Genomic DNA, 17,275 nt, shown 5'->3' on the forward strand with positions numbered 1-17,275 from the left:
GAATGACTCTACCTCCTCCAACCACATGACCTGTGGCTATGAGCTACATATTTCCCATGTCATAAAGAAGTCCATATCCTGGGCTTTATCTCATCTAGCTTAGTTGTCATGGCCAGAAAAAACTGTTCCAATCTTCAGGATTCCACAGAATCTAGTAATGCAAATTGGGTAAAGCGAAATTCCTGGCTCTACCAAAACTTTCCTTAGTAGAACCAAATGATTCTGGTTATTCTTTCCTATCCCACATCTTCCCTGGACAAATATGTTCCATTGCCCATATGTTCTGTAATACGAGACATTTCTTCAAATACATCTTAAAAATCTGTGGTGGTGTTGGGTATTTTAGCATTTGTATGAACTCACCATAATATGTATTATTAATTATTCAATGGCATATTCAAAATTACTTACAGTAAAACAGCAAGTTGCTTGGAATTTGTTACAAGATGTGCTTCTATCAAGTTGCATGTATGAAATTGTGCATGAGATACATATTTACCACAAGAAATCTTTAGACAAGGTTAAAGATGGTAGCACCAATTCAGCAGGGAATTAGCTGAACAAACCATTTATTAAACATTATGACAATTGGGGACACATGAGCTTTCACCAAGAGTTTTATTTCACCGGTGAAATTAGCTGTGTTCTTAGTGAAGCTGGGCTCTAGGCCTAAGAGAAAGGTCACCGACCTGAATGAATCACTTGTTTTGCAGGGAGAGGGGAAGGTTGGGGTTATAGAGCAAAAAAGAAAAGGTTTGGATAAATGGGATTACCTAACCCTCATCAGAACAAAAGAGGAAGGGATAGTAATATATGTTTGATCTTAAACCATTTGTGGCCTTTCCCCACCTTGCTGAAACTGGGGAATGAAGAAGATATCTAGCTTATTAGCTTTGCTTCAAAATGGTGTCTGTACTTTTCAGTCTGAACAAGCTAAATCGTTGCTTGATATCCTGGGTAGTTGGTTGGAGTATTGGGTGGTAGCTTTGTCGGACTTCAAGGTGAGGGTTCATGTGAACCAGCTTCATTTTCCTTTTGCTCATAGTCATATGATATTGAGATACTGGGAGAGATGTGTGGTGTGACAATTACAGCAGTTTCCCATTTAATCTAGAAACAGAAACAAAGTGAGTAAACGCAAAGTGTTACATGGCAAATACTCTCTAGACAATGTAGTTTGTAGTGTCATTTATGTAAATGTCATGGTAAAAATATTCTTTCTTGTGGTGTTCCCACTGCAATGCAGAAAAACATCACAAGGTTTATTTCCTCATAATAATTCTGTGTAGAATTCCAAAAAGGAGTGCTTCATTATTACATTAAGCATATGTCATTGAGAGAGCTAGTCTGTCCAAACAGGAATATTTAACAGTTATTAATCAAGTATTACAGAAATAAATGTATTTTTGTTGTTCATATTTGCTTAATATTCTGTGCATGGCATTAATATGAATTAATATTCTTCCTCGACTGTTAATTAAAGGTGCGATGGGAGATCAGATAGCAGCTGGTGAATTATCAGGCATACAGTTAAAAACTGTTGTTTTCTGAAGGAAATGCTCCATGAAGGATTTAATGCTTTGGAAGACAAAGGAGGCACCATCCCTGTTGTATTTCTCTTTGTTCCAGTGTCACAATCTTCTTCCAGAAACATTCTTGTATCTTATTGGCATGACCTGCCTTCTACAATTCTGTGGATAGAGGGTCAAAATTAGGCATGTGCTCCGCTCCTATTAGAAGCGCAGAAGCAGGAGCGAATTGGCTCTGCTCCGCCTTGCCCAGAGGCGGAGTAGAAGCGGACCGCGGACCCCTAGAAGCAAGGCGAAGAGAAGCACCCATTTTCGGAGTGCTTCTCTTTCCGCGGAGCGCTCCGATCGCCATCTTGAAACATTTCGCCCATAGATAACTGGGTTGTTTTTGAAGCTATCGTTCTGAAAATTCTTGTGCTTAGACAGTCATGGATGGGGGTCATTTTGAGACTACTCTCACCTCTCTGCGTCATGCGGGTCGCGTGCTATATTTTTTAAAAATCGGGTCAACAAACAGACAGCGCGGGTCAAACGGCGGTTTTCGCCCATAGGATTGCATTGCGGAAAAGAATCGGGGATAACTGGGTTGTTTTTTAAGCTATCATTCTGAAAATTCTTGTGCTTAGAGAGTCGTGGATGGGGTCATTTTGAGACTACTCTCACCTCTCTGCGTGGTGCGGGTCGCGCGCTAGAATTTTTTAAAAAGTAGGGTAAAGGCGGGAAAAAGATTACCTTTTTGATTGCTGAGGGGCAGAGTCAACTCCCGGTCATGATCACATGATCCCAAAGTTGGAGGAGGGGATAGGCAAAACGGGTAACTTGGGATTCTGGGAAACTTCTCTTTCTTAGTCTGAATGGACTTTTCCCAGTGTTAAAACAGTAGCCCCACCAAATGCACAAACACAACCTGTGAAATCATATACTAAGCCAATAATAAGAGATAGAAACACAGCACCGCTACCCACCCTAACTTTGGGGAACAACTGAAAAGATGTGGTGCAAGGGGATGAGCTCCCCTAGGGCATCTCATTGTGGACGTGCCCCTACTCTCTCCTGTACTTGGAAGGCCATCAGAGCCTTCCAAAGAGAGTAACCCGGTGGAGCAATGCCTATCATGAGTTGAAGTGAGCGGTCTACTTCTCTTAGTGATGGAGCGATGCCTATCATGAGTTGAAGTGACAGTTCCACTTCTTAGCGGTGGAGCAATGGCTTTCATGAGTTGAACTGACAGCCTTGCTTCTTAAAAGACTCGTTGACCACCAGTCAAATTGGCAGCTGCTGCTTCCCCCTCCCCTGGGCAAGTCCCCCTATTGCTGGTAAAAGACAGATATAGCCTTTTTAAAAAAGTTCTTCTTGCTGTGTATTCAGCAACACTGCTGCTTTTAATAACACCCCTCCTTCGTTTATTTATTTATTTATTCCATTTTATATGCATTACTGGCTTATCCTTGGCTCACTTCCTTATGCCCCCAGAAATGTCTGCTGCCTGCCTGCCTGCCTTCCCTCTCTCCTCCCCTGCCCGCCTTGCAGGGATGTTGTGTGTGTCTGGCTTTGACTCAGGGGAGAAGTCCTTCCTGCGCTCACTTGGAGTTTTGGAAGTTCCAAATCCATTTTTCAAGTGTGGAAGAAGATTCATATAGGTTGATCTCTACTCCCCAATTCATGGCATGTTGGGATTTCCTTTGAAATGGCCCCATTGAGAGGTCTGCAGGTTTAAGCCCCGCCAAAAACAGGGGATGATGGGACTGCCTTGAGTCTTGGCGTGCGGCGTATGTATCCCTGGATAAGCTGTCATGGTGGTGAGTTTGAGGTTTCTAATGTGCAAATTGACGGAGCTATGGAAAGGGGTCTGAATGGGGTGCCCGGTTTTCAAAAATTCCCCAAAAATCAGGGGATGATGAGATTTCCTTGAAACTTGGCGTCTATGTGGACACATGGATAAGCTATCATGGTGCCGAGTTTGAGGTTTCTAATGTGGAAATTGACGGAGCTATCGAAAGGGGTGTGACTTAGGGTTATGGGTGGTGCGTTAGAGGTTAGAGCCCCGCCAAAAATCAGGGAATGATGGGACTGCTTTGAGTCTGGGCATCCATGTGGACACATGGATAAGCTGTCATGGTGGCGAGTTTGAGGTTTCTAACGTGCAAATTGACGGAGCTATGGAAAGGGGTCTGAATGGGGTGCCCGATTTTCATAAATTCCCCAAAACTCAGGGGATGATGGGATTGCCTTGAAACTTGGCATGCCTGTGTATACGTCCATGAGGTGTCATGGTGCCAAACGTGAGGTTTCTAACTTTCACAGAAAAAAAGTTGTTTAATTTTTTAGCTTTCAATGCAACCCTATGGGGGGGGGAAAACGGAGCTCCGATCCAGATCCGGAGCTCCGAGCGGAGCAGAGCGGAAATGGGCGGAGCGGGGGCGGACGAAGCAACCCGATCCGAAAATCACGGATCTGGAAGTGAAGTGGAGCGGGGGGTCCATGCACACCCCTAGTCAAAATACTAATGATTATTTCTTCCAGTACTGCTTACATTGTTGCTATTGGCAACAGAATTCAGCATCATATGGGGGTGGGTTTTTCAAATGGGATCATGTCAACTGGCCATGCCCACCAACATGCATGCTACACATTGCCACCAGTAACAGTGTTCTTGGCTTCAGTGTAAAGAGGCCATATTGTTCATAGGACATGTTTGTGGTAAGGATAGACAGAATATTCTTAATCCAGTTTGTGGGCCTTTTAAAATCTGTTCCTCCTGTTCCTGTGTGGGTTTTGAGGGGGAATCCTAAAATATCTGCACCGGTCTTAATCAGGCACAGTAAAAACACAATGATCCTTTGCTCCTGAGGAAGACCTATGATTGAAACAAGGGCATTCTTCTTTAAATAAATCCACCACTTTTTAGCACCACAATCTGGGGCCTGCCATTTTGTTTGTTCTGCTTTTTCTCTGGTAGCTTATGAATGACCCTTGAAGAGGTACTGCTTCTGAAATTCCACGTTTTTCTGAGAGCTCCCTCTCAGAAACTGCAAAAAATATCCCCTGATGGTTCCATTTTCCAATGTTGCGGGTCTGTGATTTTTGTCTTCTTCCACCAGCACTATTCAATGGTTGATTGAGTTTTAGTGTCTTAATCTTCAGGCACCGGTTAATGAGAAGCTGCAACAGTGACACTCTGTCTGGTCTGTTGCCCTCAGCCTCTGAACAAGCTGATATCTGAAATATGTTTAATTATTGCATAGGGAAAGGACTACTATAGCATTGAATGTTATTAACAATTGCAACATTTTATATTATCTTTAATGCCCATTTTGCACCCTTGGTTAGGTTGTGGCTAGTATAAGTACTGGAATGGCTATGGTGGGTTGATGTATTGGTCTTGAGCAGGGACTGGGCTTTGCTCCCTTCCAATTCTTGAGATCAGTGATTCCTAAACTTTTAATATTGGGCCTCACTGGGTTGTTGTTCCCCCATCCCTGAATTGAAATTGAAAAAACAGTTCAGTCTTTCAGATGCAAAATATATTTACTTTCTAGTTAACAAAGCTCAAATGAATGTTAACATAACTTTTACCTTCTTGTCCCTAGAAGGAAATCCAAATCATCTAAAAAATCCTACTACTTGGTGAAGTGAAAGCAACACTAATACAGTTCTGAGACTGATGAATGATGGAGAGCCATTGTGAATAGAAGTCAAAGGAGGAGCTAACATTCATGGAGATTTTTACATAATTCAGAGGAAAGGATTTTTCTAAACAACAACAACAACAACAACACCCCATCAAATCTCCCTTCCTTCTAGTGTGCATTGCCTTCAATAGGAGCACAATTCAAACCCTTTGTAAGCATGGAGATCATGGCCACCTGAGATTTAGTGCTACTAAAATAGCCTTCTGTCATCACCCCAGGGGAGTCAATTATCTTAATGAAAGTGTAGAAAAAGGGTAATCATCTTGGATTGACAATAAGAAAAGTGTAATTGTGGGATTCGATTTTTCAAGTAGAGCATTATTTTCAGTTAATGGCCTGAGTTAAAAGCTTACATAGGATTTGAATTCATGCTCTCCTATATTAGCTATAGGGCATGATTAGGTGAGTTACACAATATATTTATGGTGTTCCTTATATTAGCTATAGGACATGATTAGGTGAGTTACACAATATATTCATAGTGTTCCCTAGCAAAATATTTCCCAATGTACTTTTAGTGTAGACTGTCACTTTGTTTATATTCAATAGATAATGCTATTATCTACTCTTGGCTTAAAAGTTTTGGGTTTAGTCGATGCCTGAACTGGAGATTGCCTGTGAGCCCCATTTGAGCTACCCTTGACGTCTCCTCAAAGGAAGAGCAAGATACAAGTGAAATAAACGAGTTTACTTATTTATTAGATTAGATTAGGAATGCTTCCAAAACATTCCCCATCTAAATCTCTCTCTTGGATTTTGGAGTTCTGAGTTAACTGATAATATTTCTGAACACAAACTGATGCGTTACAAATGCTCCATTCATGTTCTGTTCCTTTATTTCCAAATTGCATATGGAGCGTGAATGCATAGTTTTTCACACCTTTAGGCTGCAATCCTGTATATTCTTACCTGGGAGTAAATCCTATTGAACTCAGTGGGACTTACTTCTGAATAGACATGTATAGGATTTTACTGTTCAGTTCCCACAGCTAATGGACAGATAAACACAGAAAAAAATGGCAAAAAGGCAAATTTGATGTGATTGTGCATGTGGTTGTCCCATAGTAAGTTTGGTTGATAAGATAAACTGCAATCCATCCGGTACTTTGCCCAAAATTCAGTCATTACTATTCATTAAACAAAAATCCTTCAGTTTACAAAACAACATTAAGTTTTTAAAAGGCTACAATCCTCTACACACTTACCTGGGATAAGGCCATTACACCTAAAGGAACTTACTTCTGAGAAGTCACTGATTATTCTACTAAAGAAATATCTTTGCTGCAGGAGGCAGCCATTTTCCCTCAAGGTTCCAATCTAGCTGAGGGAGAGGGAGAGGAACTATTGGGCATGTGGACGCTATCCAGTGTAATGGCCGCTGTGTACACACTAACAGAATGAATAAATATTATTTAAAAATCAACTGAAGGGAATTTTTAAAAAAGAAAAGCTATTCCATCAAATAGAAGATCAAAGGAAATGGAAACCATCAGGGTTTTAATTAGGCAAGGTCTAATTTCCTCACAAAAGGTGGATAAATATAATCACCAATGTAAATCTTCAGATCCATTTTGATTGAGATTTTCTATTGTACTATAAACTGCCCTCCTTCCCTCAATCTTTCACCAATCTTCTTGAAATTTTCAGGTTATGTAAAACCAGTATTTTTTTCTGGCACATGTAAATTTAAGAAAGCTTGGTGAAACAGTTTTGAGTTTTATGAATGTTGGAATGACCAGCCTCCCAATTACCCCTTTATAATTGTAGAATGTCCCCTGTCCTGTTCAACTTTAACTGAGAACTTTCGGTGCCCAGTCAGCCTTGTGATTTTCTCTCTGCCCTTCCTACAAGAGTATTACTTAATCCTTTAGCAGAGGAAACTTTCAACAGTTGCCAGCCCCTCTTGCAGCTATTAGCATTGCTGCCACCATCAACTACCGTGAGTGACAAAGAGAATATAGCCCCATTATAGCCTTATTAAATTATATCCCTTGCCACTCTCATTTCTAGAACAATAGGGTTGCCACTCTGCATTAATAGAAAATCATGGCCAATGGTGGCTTTTGATGTAAACCTGAAAGTTTCAGAGGTCTGTGACTCTAGTGTTTTCTACCTCTGTACTGTGCTCATGAAAGACGTTGATGAGCTTCCCAAGGTCTCTGGTTTTGGCCCATCCAGGTACTTACCATTCATGTGTATTCTTGGGTACATCTTGCATAAAGGTTGCATCTATACAAAAAGAGCAGGTACAAATTATTTTTGTGACTCTTGGTCAAGTGGCAAATTTCGGCCCACATACATTATACGTTGTTGGTTCTAATGTGATGAACACAATGACAAACAGAAATTTCATTAACTAAGTGATTCACTCATAATAGTACTATAGGACCACTACATTTGAAGGTCTCTCTATTGTAATGAAACAAATAAAATAAGATATTAAATGGTAACTGCAGATGAATGTGTCCTTCAGCAGAAAGCTGAACACACAAAAAAAACTTGTCAGATTACTTCAGCTGGCCTGTGAGTTGTATGTTTTTGCTAATTTTGTCTGAAATGGAAAATGGTATACTTGGCAGATACATGAAAGCAACCTTGCATTTATGTGACCTTTTTTCAAATGTTCTAAGCGAATGGTTTTATTTTACACCCACCAGTTTAGAGTATATAGACATCTGATCTTTTACTTTGTGTTTTAGCTGACAGATTTTATATGCCAAAGTCTACTAAATGTGGCACTGCTTTTGCAAATAAGGTTGCTTAGTTATTTTTTTAATCTTTCCGCTCCCTCAATATCCTTTACTTAGCTAATATTTTTGCTCTGTCAGAGTTCTTCATTTTAGACATTTCCACTTCCTTTTCCAAAGAATTCCATTTATTCCTATGATAGATTAATGCCCCACTCTGAACACAAGAAAGCTTTATTTTTATTAAACTTGTGAAAAGATTTCGTGATCATTAAACTTTTTTGTTAGAGAGCAGAAATAACATTTTGAAAAGCTCATTTATGCATAAAACGTGTTGCGGTTAGCAAAGCCTGAAATCACCTAGGCATCTGGTTTGTTTACATGGGTAGGCATTGGAAAGAAACACGCCTCCTCCCATATGTACCTACCCGGACCTTAAGATCATCTACAGGGGGCCTTCTCCGTGAGCCCCTGCCAAAGGAAGTGAGGCAGGTGGCTACGAGGAGGAGGGCTTTCTCCGCTGTGGCACCCCGGTTGTGGAACGAGCTCCCCAGAGAGGTCCGCTTGGCGCCTACACTATACTGCTTTCGTCGCCAGCTGAAGACCTTTTTATTCACTCAGTATTTTAACACTTAATTTTAACTTAAATTTAAATTTTACTGTTTTAACTCTGTATTTTAATCCTATATCAACTTTGCTGTGTGGTTTTATCCTGGTTGCGCTTTTTATACTGTATTTCGTAATTGTGTTTTAAACTGTTGGGTGTTTTACTGTGGTTTTAATTTTTGTGAACCGCCCAGAGAGCTTCGGCTATTGGGCGGTATAAAAATGTAATAAATAAATAAATAAATAAATAAACTGGACCCACACAAGTGGTTCATGGACAGAAATACTGTAGTGGGATGGGATGGGATCTTGACACCACAGAAGTGGCTTTTTGATGCTGCTACTGGTGAGTGTGAATTGGGCTTCAGCACATGCAGTGCACTGAAAGACTGGTGGCACCAATAGTTCTACAGCTCAGTTTACTTTCATTTTAAGATAAGTGAGTACATAATAGACAATAGGATTGTTATTTCTGGTGAAAAGTGTTTATAAAAGTATAGCTGAAAGGCCTTGAAAAATCTTGTTTGTTTTGAGGTTTATTAGGACAGCAACCATGTTTTCTGCAATTCCAGCATAATAGCCGTGGACTGTACCTCTAAGTGTCATAATCAGTCATTCATCTCACTACCTTCAGTTGAAAGCTGGGTGAAGAGAGCCCTCTGGCCATACTTGTGTACATTTCCCCTGCAAGTGGAACTTATGAGTAAAGAGTTGGGATTTCAACTAGTGTAATATGAGCATTCCATCCAATTCCAGTTAACAATCTTGGTATCCTATTTTAGACCAGCTGAACTTCCTGGGCTGTATTCAGAGGCACCCCATAAACAACACTTTGTGGTAATCCAGATGATATTCCTTTAAGGAAAACAATATTTCTGAATTTAGGAACATATTTTGGGGGGAGTAGCCTTCATAGAGTGAGCCATGTGGGTAAGCAGAGAAACATCAGTGTCACCCTAATATCAGCCACATAGATATTCAGTTTTGTTACTGCTGTATATGGGATTTCCCCCAGGAAGCATGTTTGTGTGTGAACGCATGCAATGCTGAATTTATATCCCTAATGAGAGACCCATAATTTACCTTGATTATATTAACAGTAGCAGCTTAATTGCACATCATTTTTATGAATATTCCAAATGACAGTTGGAAGACATCTTGCAAAAGTACATTCTTCATAATCTGAAATTGTTACCGTCAATTGTGTGTGTATTTTAGTGAAGGGTGATTCTGATTCACACTGGTGTGTTTTTTAGGAGTGTACTAATATTTTTGAAATAGATAACCATCTTTTAAAAAAAGTGATTGGAGCCACACACATTTTCCAGCTGTGCTCTTCAGAAAGCCTGGATTTTTGCCAAATGTATCTCTACTCTTAGAGGGCAGGAGACCCCTGGATCCATGTAACCCTGCTATACAGCTTGATAAAAGCGATGTTCAGCTTCCTTGCAGATGGATGGCTGAAAACGCAAATGTGAAAAAAATATCTGATGAACAATGTTGAGAAAAAGAGCTCTTGCCTAGGTGAGTTACTAAAATGAGTTATTTTGCTGAAAACAATTTGGCTGTGATGTACAATGTATGCAGTAGCTGCTTGGAAATATACACCCCCTGTAATGTAAAGAGTGCTAAAAATGTAATATCTTTCCTCCCTTGCAAAATACACATTTTAGTGTGAACATATTTTGTTTTGGCATGGGATAATTTCTCTTCTAATCTGGTTTTTCTCAGCTGTCAGCTTCATATTACAATATTAGCTAAAATACTGTAATTTAGAATTGTGAGAAGCATGCTCATTTTACCACAGAAAGCCTTCCCCGCCTCACTTTATGTATCCGTGGCATCTTTTATGCAGCTTAGAGTAACACTGCACATTTTACCCAACTGTACTATTAACAACTCTCAAGAATAGCACTTAGGTTGTACTGTTTTACATATTTCTTAGCGTTTTTTTTCTTTTTGTGTAAGTTGGAAAACCCCAAATATGTAAAGTCTCCGAACTGCAATTTTTCTTCCTTTGTTGCTGAATTCGTTTCACTCCCCACCACCACCCTAGCAGTACTGTTTCCAAATTCCTGGCACTAAATATGGACTGGGGCACTTCTACAGGGCCAGTGCTACCATTAGGTCAACTAGGCAGCCGCCTAGGGCGCAGGCCTCAGAAGGGCGCAATACTGCCCTTTCAGGGTCACAGTTTTATACAAATTAGCTGTTTTAAGAAAAATAATAATAAAAGGAAAATATAATAGTTCAGAAACTCTTCTTGAACAGCTGAATTGAAGTTGGAAAAAGAAATTGAGGGGTGCATGTAGCTTGCTTTGCCTAGGGTGCATAATAGTCTGGCACCGGCATGGTATTAAATAAAAAGGCTAATAGTCATAGAATCATAGAATAGCAGAGTTGGAAGGGCCATCGAGTCCAACCCCCTGCTCAATGCAGGAATCCACCCTAAAGCATCCCTGACAGATGCTTGTCCAGCTGCCTCTTGAAGGCCTCTAGTGTAGGAGAGCCCACAACCTCCCTAGGTAACTGTTTCCATTGTCATACTGTTTTTCCTGATGCCCAGCTGGAATCTGGCTTTCATTTGCCAAGTCAAAAGTCTGGCAAATGGAGAGTAAGTTAGGGCTGGCTTGCCACATACTCATCTTGTCAAGGACAGTTGTTCTGCTGTGGAGAATGTGTGCACATGCACTCCACTTTGCTGGGCACCAGGGATGTATGGATTTTGTTTAATCAATTCTGTTTGTGTTTCACGAATGGTCAGGCCACTTTGGCTCTGTTGTCTGCTAATTGACGGACTCAGTTTTTTCACCCCTTCAGAAAAGCACACAAAAATGTCTGGTGCAATTTGCATAGTTTTCACTGTCACGCAACGTTCTTTGGATTTTTCTTAGCTCAGTGTACTATCAATGAGCGGAGCATAAGGAAAAACATGTGTTATAGAGGCTGAAAGGAGACAAAAGATGTATAACCCCCACCAGTGAGGGAGGAAGCAGCAGCCAGGCACCTCTGCACCGTGCCTGGGTCCAGCTCCAGCTGAGAGCCCCCTCCCTCCTGCTACCAACTATCTCTGGAGAGGCCACCAGTGAGGGAGGAAGCAGCAGCCAGGCACCTCTCCACCGTGCCTGGGTCCAGCTCCAGCTGAGATCCCCCTCCCTCCTGCTGTCAACTGTAACTGCTGAACTTTACCACTAAGATTGTAGTGCCTGAATTTGCTTTCCTTTTCCCCCTCCTCCTCCTCCTCCCTCCCAATCCCCTTTCCTTTTGTGTCATGTCTTTTAGATTGTAAGCCTGTGGGCAGGGACTGTCAAGAAATACCTTTGTAAGCCGCCATGAGAGCCTTTTTTGGCTGAATGGCGGCATAAAAATCCTTAAATAAATAAATAAATAAATAAAGTTGTGTGTGTTTTAAATGGCATATACATTGGTGTGTTTTTCCAGTAACTTTCATATTTTCATATGACTAAATTTTCATACAATTCCAGAACGTTTTTTTAAAAAATAATCTGCAAGTTCCTGCATCTTGGAAGATGCTGATCTACTGTGGAATCTGCAGGTCACAATCATAGTAATCCAAACTCATTTGAATCAGTTTCAGGCCTACGGCCATACTACCTTGAACACGCCCGATCTCGTCTGATCTCGGAAGCTAAGCAGGGTCAGGCCTGGTTAGTACCTGGATGGGAGACCGCCTGGGAATACCGGGTGCTGTGTAGGCTTAAAAAAAAAAAAAATGAATCAGTTTCAGATTCCTCCAACATCCCTATTAGGTACTCCACCTGTAGGTTTGCATACCTGGAGCCTCACTTTGGTGGTTCTGATCAGGGATTGGTGAGAAATTCACTCCATTGGGTTTCTTTTACATATCTACCCAAATTGTACCTCCTATGCATTTTAGCGAGGCAAGTCAAAGTTGCATTCTAACATCTGGATTTTTGCGAGCTTTCTGATGCATCTCATCTCAGGGAAAACTGCACAACAATGTGCATATTAGAGGAAAGTGTGCACATTGTGCATTTCAGCAATGCAAAGTACTTCTTGGGGGAAACCGTGTACTTTTTAAAAATGTGTACCTTAGTGCCTACTTTAGGGGAAATGTGTGCAAAAACAGTATGTATTTTTGTATGTTGTTTTTTAATTGCAAGCTTGTGCATAAATGGGACAGCATGTGCATGACCTCCACAAACTGTCAAATCTTGGTGAGATCGAAACTGACAGTTCCATCTCCCTGCTTCTGACTTGTGTTGTTGATAGCTAAACAGATTCCATGTTCAGATGTTGTTTACCTTTAAATGCCAGATGTTTGGGCTGTTGCCCTGTAGCATGAAGGAAGGAGGATCAGGAACATGCATTTCCTCCACCACATAATGATCCTCAGCTGGAGGAGTATGTGGACTTAGCCCTAGGGTGTATGTGTGGCTTCATTTTCATGAGCACAGGAGGAGCGTGCATTGTTGATATTCTCTGCAGTATGCTGAAATAGGCTCCACTCCATTATTGTTACATGGCAAAGCCATCCGTCCCTAAAACTCAGCTTTTCATTGCTGGAAAAGACATACTTCTTGGTGCGTGAGTGGGAACCCAATTAATGCAGCTCCCAGCTCCAGAGCTGTGCAGTTCCAGAGCTACCACCATATCACAGAAACAAATTTACACATTTCCCTCTGTTCACAGCTCTGGAGCTGCACAGCCCTAGAGCTAACAAAACGTCAGAGAAGCAATTTAACAAAGTTCACTGTTTGCAACTCTGGAGCTGCACAGCTCTGGAGCTAAGAACACATCAGAGAAGTGAATTAACTAAGTTCCAGAGTTAATTAATGCAGCCATAAGGAAGGGCATAAATATGTTTCAATGGGAACACTAGGAAAAGGAGTGAATGGGGGAAGGGCCAACCCACGTCACAGCCAGGACACAGGCCCACCCAGGATTTAATGTGGAGGCATGGGGGGCACATTGCAGAGCAAGCACCTGGGGGCTGCTTTAACTAGAAACAACAGAGTAAAAGGACTCTCCAATACTGTGGCTTTTCCAGGCAGAAGCAGCTGGTTGGGAGTGCGCTGGTCATGGCATCATGTGCCTCAAAGGACCTCACAGCACAGCCAAGCTGCAGGAAAAGCCCTGCAAAGACAGCCCCTATGTGAAAGAGGGATGAGCTAATGAAGCTGTTAATTTTTGTTATACCTTATATTTCTTGCCTTCTCACACACTTCTTTTGACAATTTGCCTTACAAAATTAAGATTATTAAGACCAAAAAGAAAATAGATAGCCATTCGGATCGCAGGATCTTGATAAACGTAGCCTAGCTCAATGCCTATTTTGGAATTATAAAGAATAGAGGTATATAGGTATAAACTAGATTTTGTCTACTGAGTTTTGGCAGGGAAGAACCTCGCCCCACCCTGCGTGGGAATGGATCAGATAGGGAAATGGTGGTGGGAGAGGGAAGAAAAGGTTACAAAAAGAGGGGGGGGAGATAAAAAAAAGGAGAGATTTCTGCTGCCTACTCTCAGGAAAGTAATTCCCCCACTCCTGAAAGTTTTAAGGATTTCACCAGGCTGCCTCCAAATAGTGCAGAGAATTAGGCTGTGAAGGTGGGCAGGCACTCTCAGATCTGTGCTACTTGTAATTGCACAGACTTTAATATGCCGTGAGTAGGAGGTGAGAGGCAAGGAAAGGAGAATCAAGGTGCCAAAGACAAAAAGAGTTTTGGAAGGAGATAAAAATGATAGTGCCGTCTTCCCCGGCCAGGTGTTTTTGACAGGCCAAGCTGGCTAGGGCTGATATGAGTTGAAGTCCAAAACATCAGGAGGCCACCAGGTTGTGGAAGTCAAACCAATGTATTCTGCACTTTGAATTAAACTGATGGATGATGAAAGGTAAAAGCTACTTGTTGGATACACCAAAGACGTCCTGGAATGCTGAAGCTACAATTATATGTAGGTGGCACTAGCAAAAAATAGATAAGGTAAAAGTGTGTGTGTTTAAAAATGTGCGCAGGCATGCCTATGTTAAGACATTTGGAAAAATGTGCACAAAAATGTACAAATTTATCTCATCACCTTGTATGGAACCAGAAGCTTGACCTTCCAAAAAAAAAAAAAAAAAAAGACCCATCAACTTAGCTCATGTCATGATGCCCTTCTGTTGTGAGTTTCCTTGCCTTTCCTACCAGTGGCAGCCAATGCAGTGGAATGACAAAAGAGAAATGCGTGTTAAGAGTTTGCAATATAGGGAACGTGATTGTGAACACCATGGGGGAGGAGAGAGAGCCTGAGAGGAGGCTTATGCTGACAGTGGCAATCCCTTTTCTCTAATAACATGTAGTTCTGGCCAGAGGTGGAGGGGATGCAGGACAGAACTCCACTGCTCAGAAGGACGTCTGTAGAAAACATGCCTCTTTGTATGTATCTTTGTTTTGCACCATGTAACAGCTGTCAAATATGTACATACTAAGAATTCATAAATGCATCTGATGGCTCTGTCTCTCAGATAAAAAAATATGCTAATCCTAAGCATACAGATCACCACAAGAGGAATAATTATACTTTCCTTGGGTTGGCTTTTGGGTTGCCTTCCCCCTGCCCCAGTCCCTTTCTCTATGCTTGTTTAATCTATAATACAGAAAGTGGGCAATTAGCTGGTTCTAAGAAGAAGCGAGGAGACTCCCTTGACAGCGGGCCTGCAGAGTGTGTTGTTCATCATTTTTAGCATCAATTCCCATTGCTGCAGCCTGTAGAGAGAGGAAGGTGCAGGCTAACCCTAAGATGCCAGAGGCGTGTATCCCAAAGAGTGTTTGAAACATTGCTCATGCAAGCAGCGATTATGCATGTGCCAAAGTACCCCTTGGAGCTGTAGATAGCTCGCTTAATGCTGTGTCTTTATCTAAGGAATTTTAAGATTGCAAATATTCACCCCGAGAATGATTTTCCATCATGAAGGCACGGAAGCAGCAGATACAATTTCTTCCGTATTGAAGATATTTAGGATCATTTTGCAGAAGAGAAAAAGGAGAGGTTTCTGTTGACAGTTCAGTGCTCAGATGCGTAGCTTGCTTAGGAATCTGTCCTGTGAAGCTCATTGTGCTTATTGATTTCTCTAAGTATTCATTAAAGATGGCTTAACAGCTCCAGAGTGGAATCAGAATGAAACAGCGTCGCAAAACACTTGCTGACATTCCTAATTTTTAGCAGTCTTAACAATTTGAACAAAAGTTTAATAGTATAGGATCAAACATTTTTAGATTTATATTTTCACAGCAGACAGGAAGTTGCCTCATAGAGACTCAAATCTTTGGTCCATCTAGCTCAATATTGAATGCACTGACAGGCAGTCCCTTTCCAGGGCTTCAAACTAGTGTATTTCCCAGTCTTAGCTGGAAATGCCAGGAAATGAATCCTGGGGCCTTTTGCATGATGATGATGATGATGATGACGACGACGATGATATATGTGCTATCGCTGAGCTATAGCCCTTCTCCTCCATGCAGTTGTATAGAAGTCATGGTGAAAAAATGACACTTGAAGGACAGTGATACACCATCCTTTTTCTTCTTTGTGATCATTGTCAGGGACATGGACAGTGCATCGGAGAAAGAGCTCTTGAGAGATCCCAGAGCCAAAGAGAGCATTTTCAGATGCCAGAAGGGCAGGCAACTAGGTCTCTTCCTCTTCTCTTGTGTGTGCATCATGGGAGGCAAAAGCCTGGCTGGAGATCCCCATCAAGGTAATCGAGGCATAAAGGCACTGCTGCATGGTAGTTGGGTATCTTACAACTTGGCTGCTCTAACTAGTGCACATGCCCAGAAGGAAGGAAGGTGGTCTGAAGTAGGGATGTGGAAATCAGCAATAGTCCAGCATGTCAAGATTTTCCAGTTCAGAAAGGGGTAAGCAGACTTTCTGAACATCACTTCTGTATATTTTCTCTTGTTCCATCATTACTCACTTATGTTCGCAGCTCCAGTTATGTATTAGCCTACAGCAATGCGAAACGCTGTCTCTTGATCTCCTAATCTGCTTCTGGGCCTTTAACAGCGGCTTGATTCGCAGAAATCACTATGTGATGCTTTTAATTAGAGCTGGGCTGAACGCCTACCCCTTCTTCACTGAAACTTTGTCCCCTGTGAAGGTGAGAGGGATTTCGGCCTCTTGCAGGGAAGGGTGTGCTCTGTGAAAGATGCAGCAGCTTAAAGTCAATAGGGGTACTTACTATTAGACGAAGTGGCTGGCTGGGTGGTCTTCTTCATTTTGTGTGGTGGTGGTGGTGGTGGTTAAGGGAAAGGCAAGCCACAGCTATGAGCTTTGAAAGTGGAGCCTGAAATGTCTTCAGTAACTACAGAACATTATCTCAAGCGTTTCCCCCCCAGGCGCATGTGAGGCTCCAATTTTTAAGGCATGCACCCTTGAGCTTGCCTTTGCAGTTAGGACATACAGACACACTGACCACACCTTGGGTACTTCCAGATGGAGGGCTCATATTGCTACTAATTAGAAAGCATTGTGTGGCTATTCCATCATTTTGCATCCAAGGCCCTGTGATGCATCCAGAGCTATTAATTAGCATACTGACCCTTGCTATTGTGCCTTTTATCTGCTTTAAAAACTCCAAGAGCAAATGAAACTTCAGCATGCATCTGCTCTGTATGAGTGATGTCCTATCATTGCTATTCCAAATTAGTCATATATTCTCTTGAGCTTTGGGAGGGTTTTCAACCTCAGAAATTCGGCTGGACCGCATGTTTGTGCCAGTCCATTTAGTGATACG

The 17,275-nt window shown here is 41.7% G+C and overlaps 1 non-coding gene across 1 annotated transcript; it reads left to right on the forward strand.

The window, feature by feature from the left end:
• Positions 1 to 12,112: 12,112 nt before the first annotated feature.
• LOC134402044 (5S ribosomal RNA) lies at positions 12,113 to 12,233 on the forward strand. Its single transcript, XR_010025693.1, has one exon. It is a non-coding gene; the product is annotated as a 5S ribosomal RNA (ribosomal RNA).
• Positions 12,234 to 17,275: the final 5,042 nt, after the last annotated feature.

This window comes from Elgaria multicarinata, chromosome 7 (genome assembly GCF_023053635.1).
Source record: "Elgaria multicarinata webbii isolate HBS135686 ecotype San Diego chromosome 7, rElgMul1.1.pri, whole genome shotgun sequence".
In the NCBI taxonomy this organism is placed as follows: domain Eukaryota; kingdom Metazoa; phylum Chordata; class Lepidosauria; order Squamata; family Anguidae; genus Elgaria; species Elgaria multicarinata.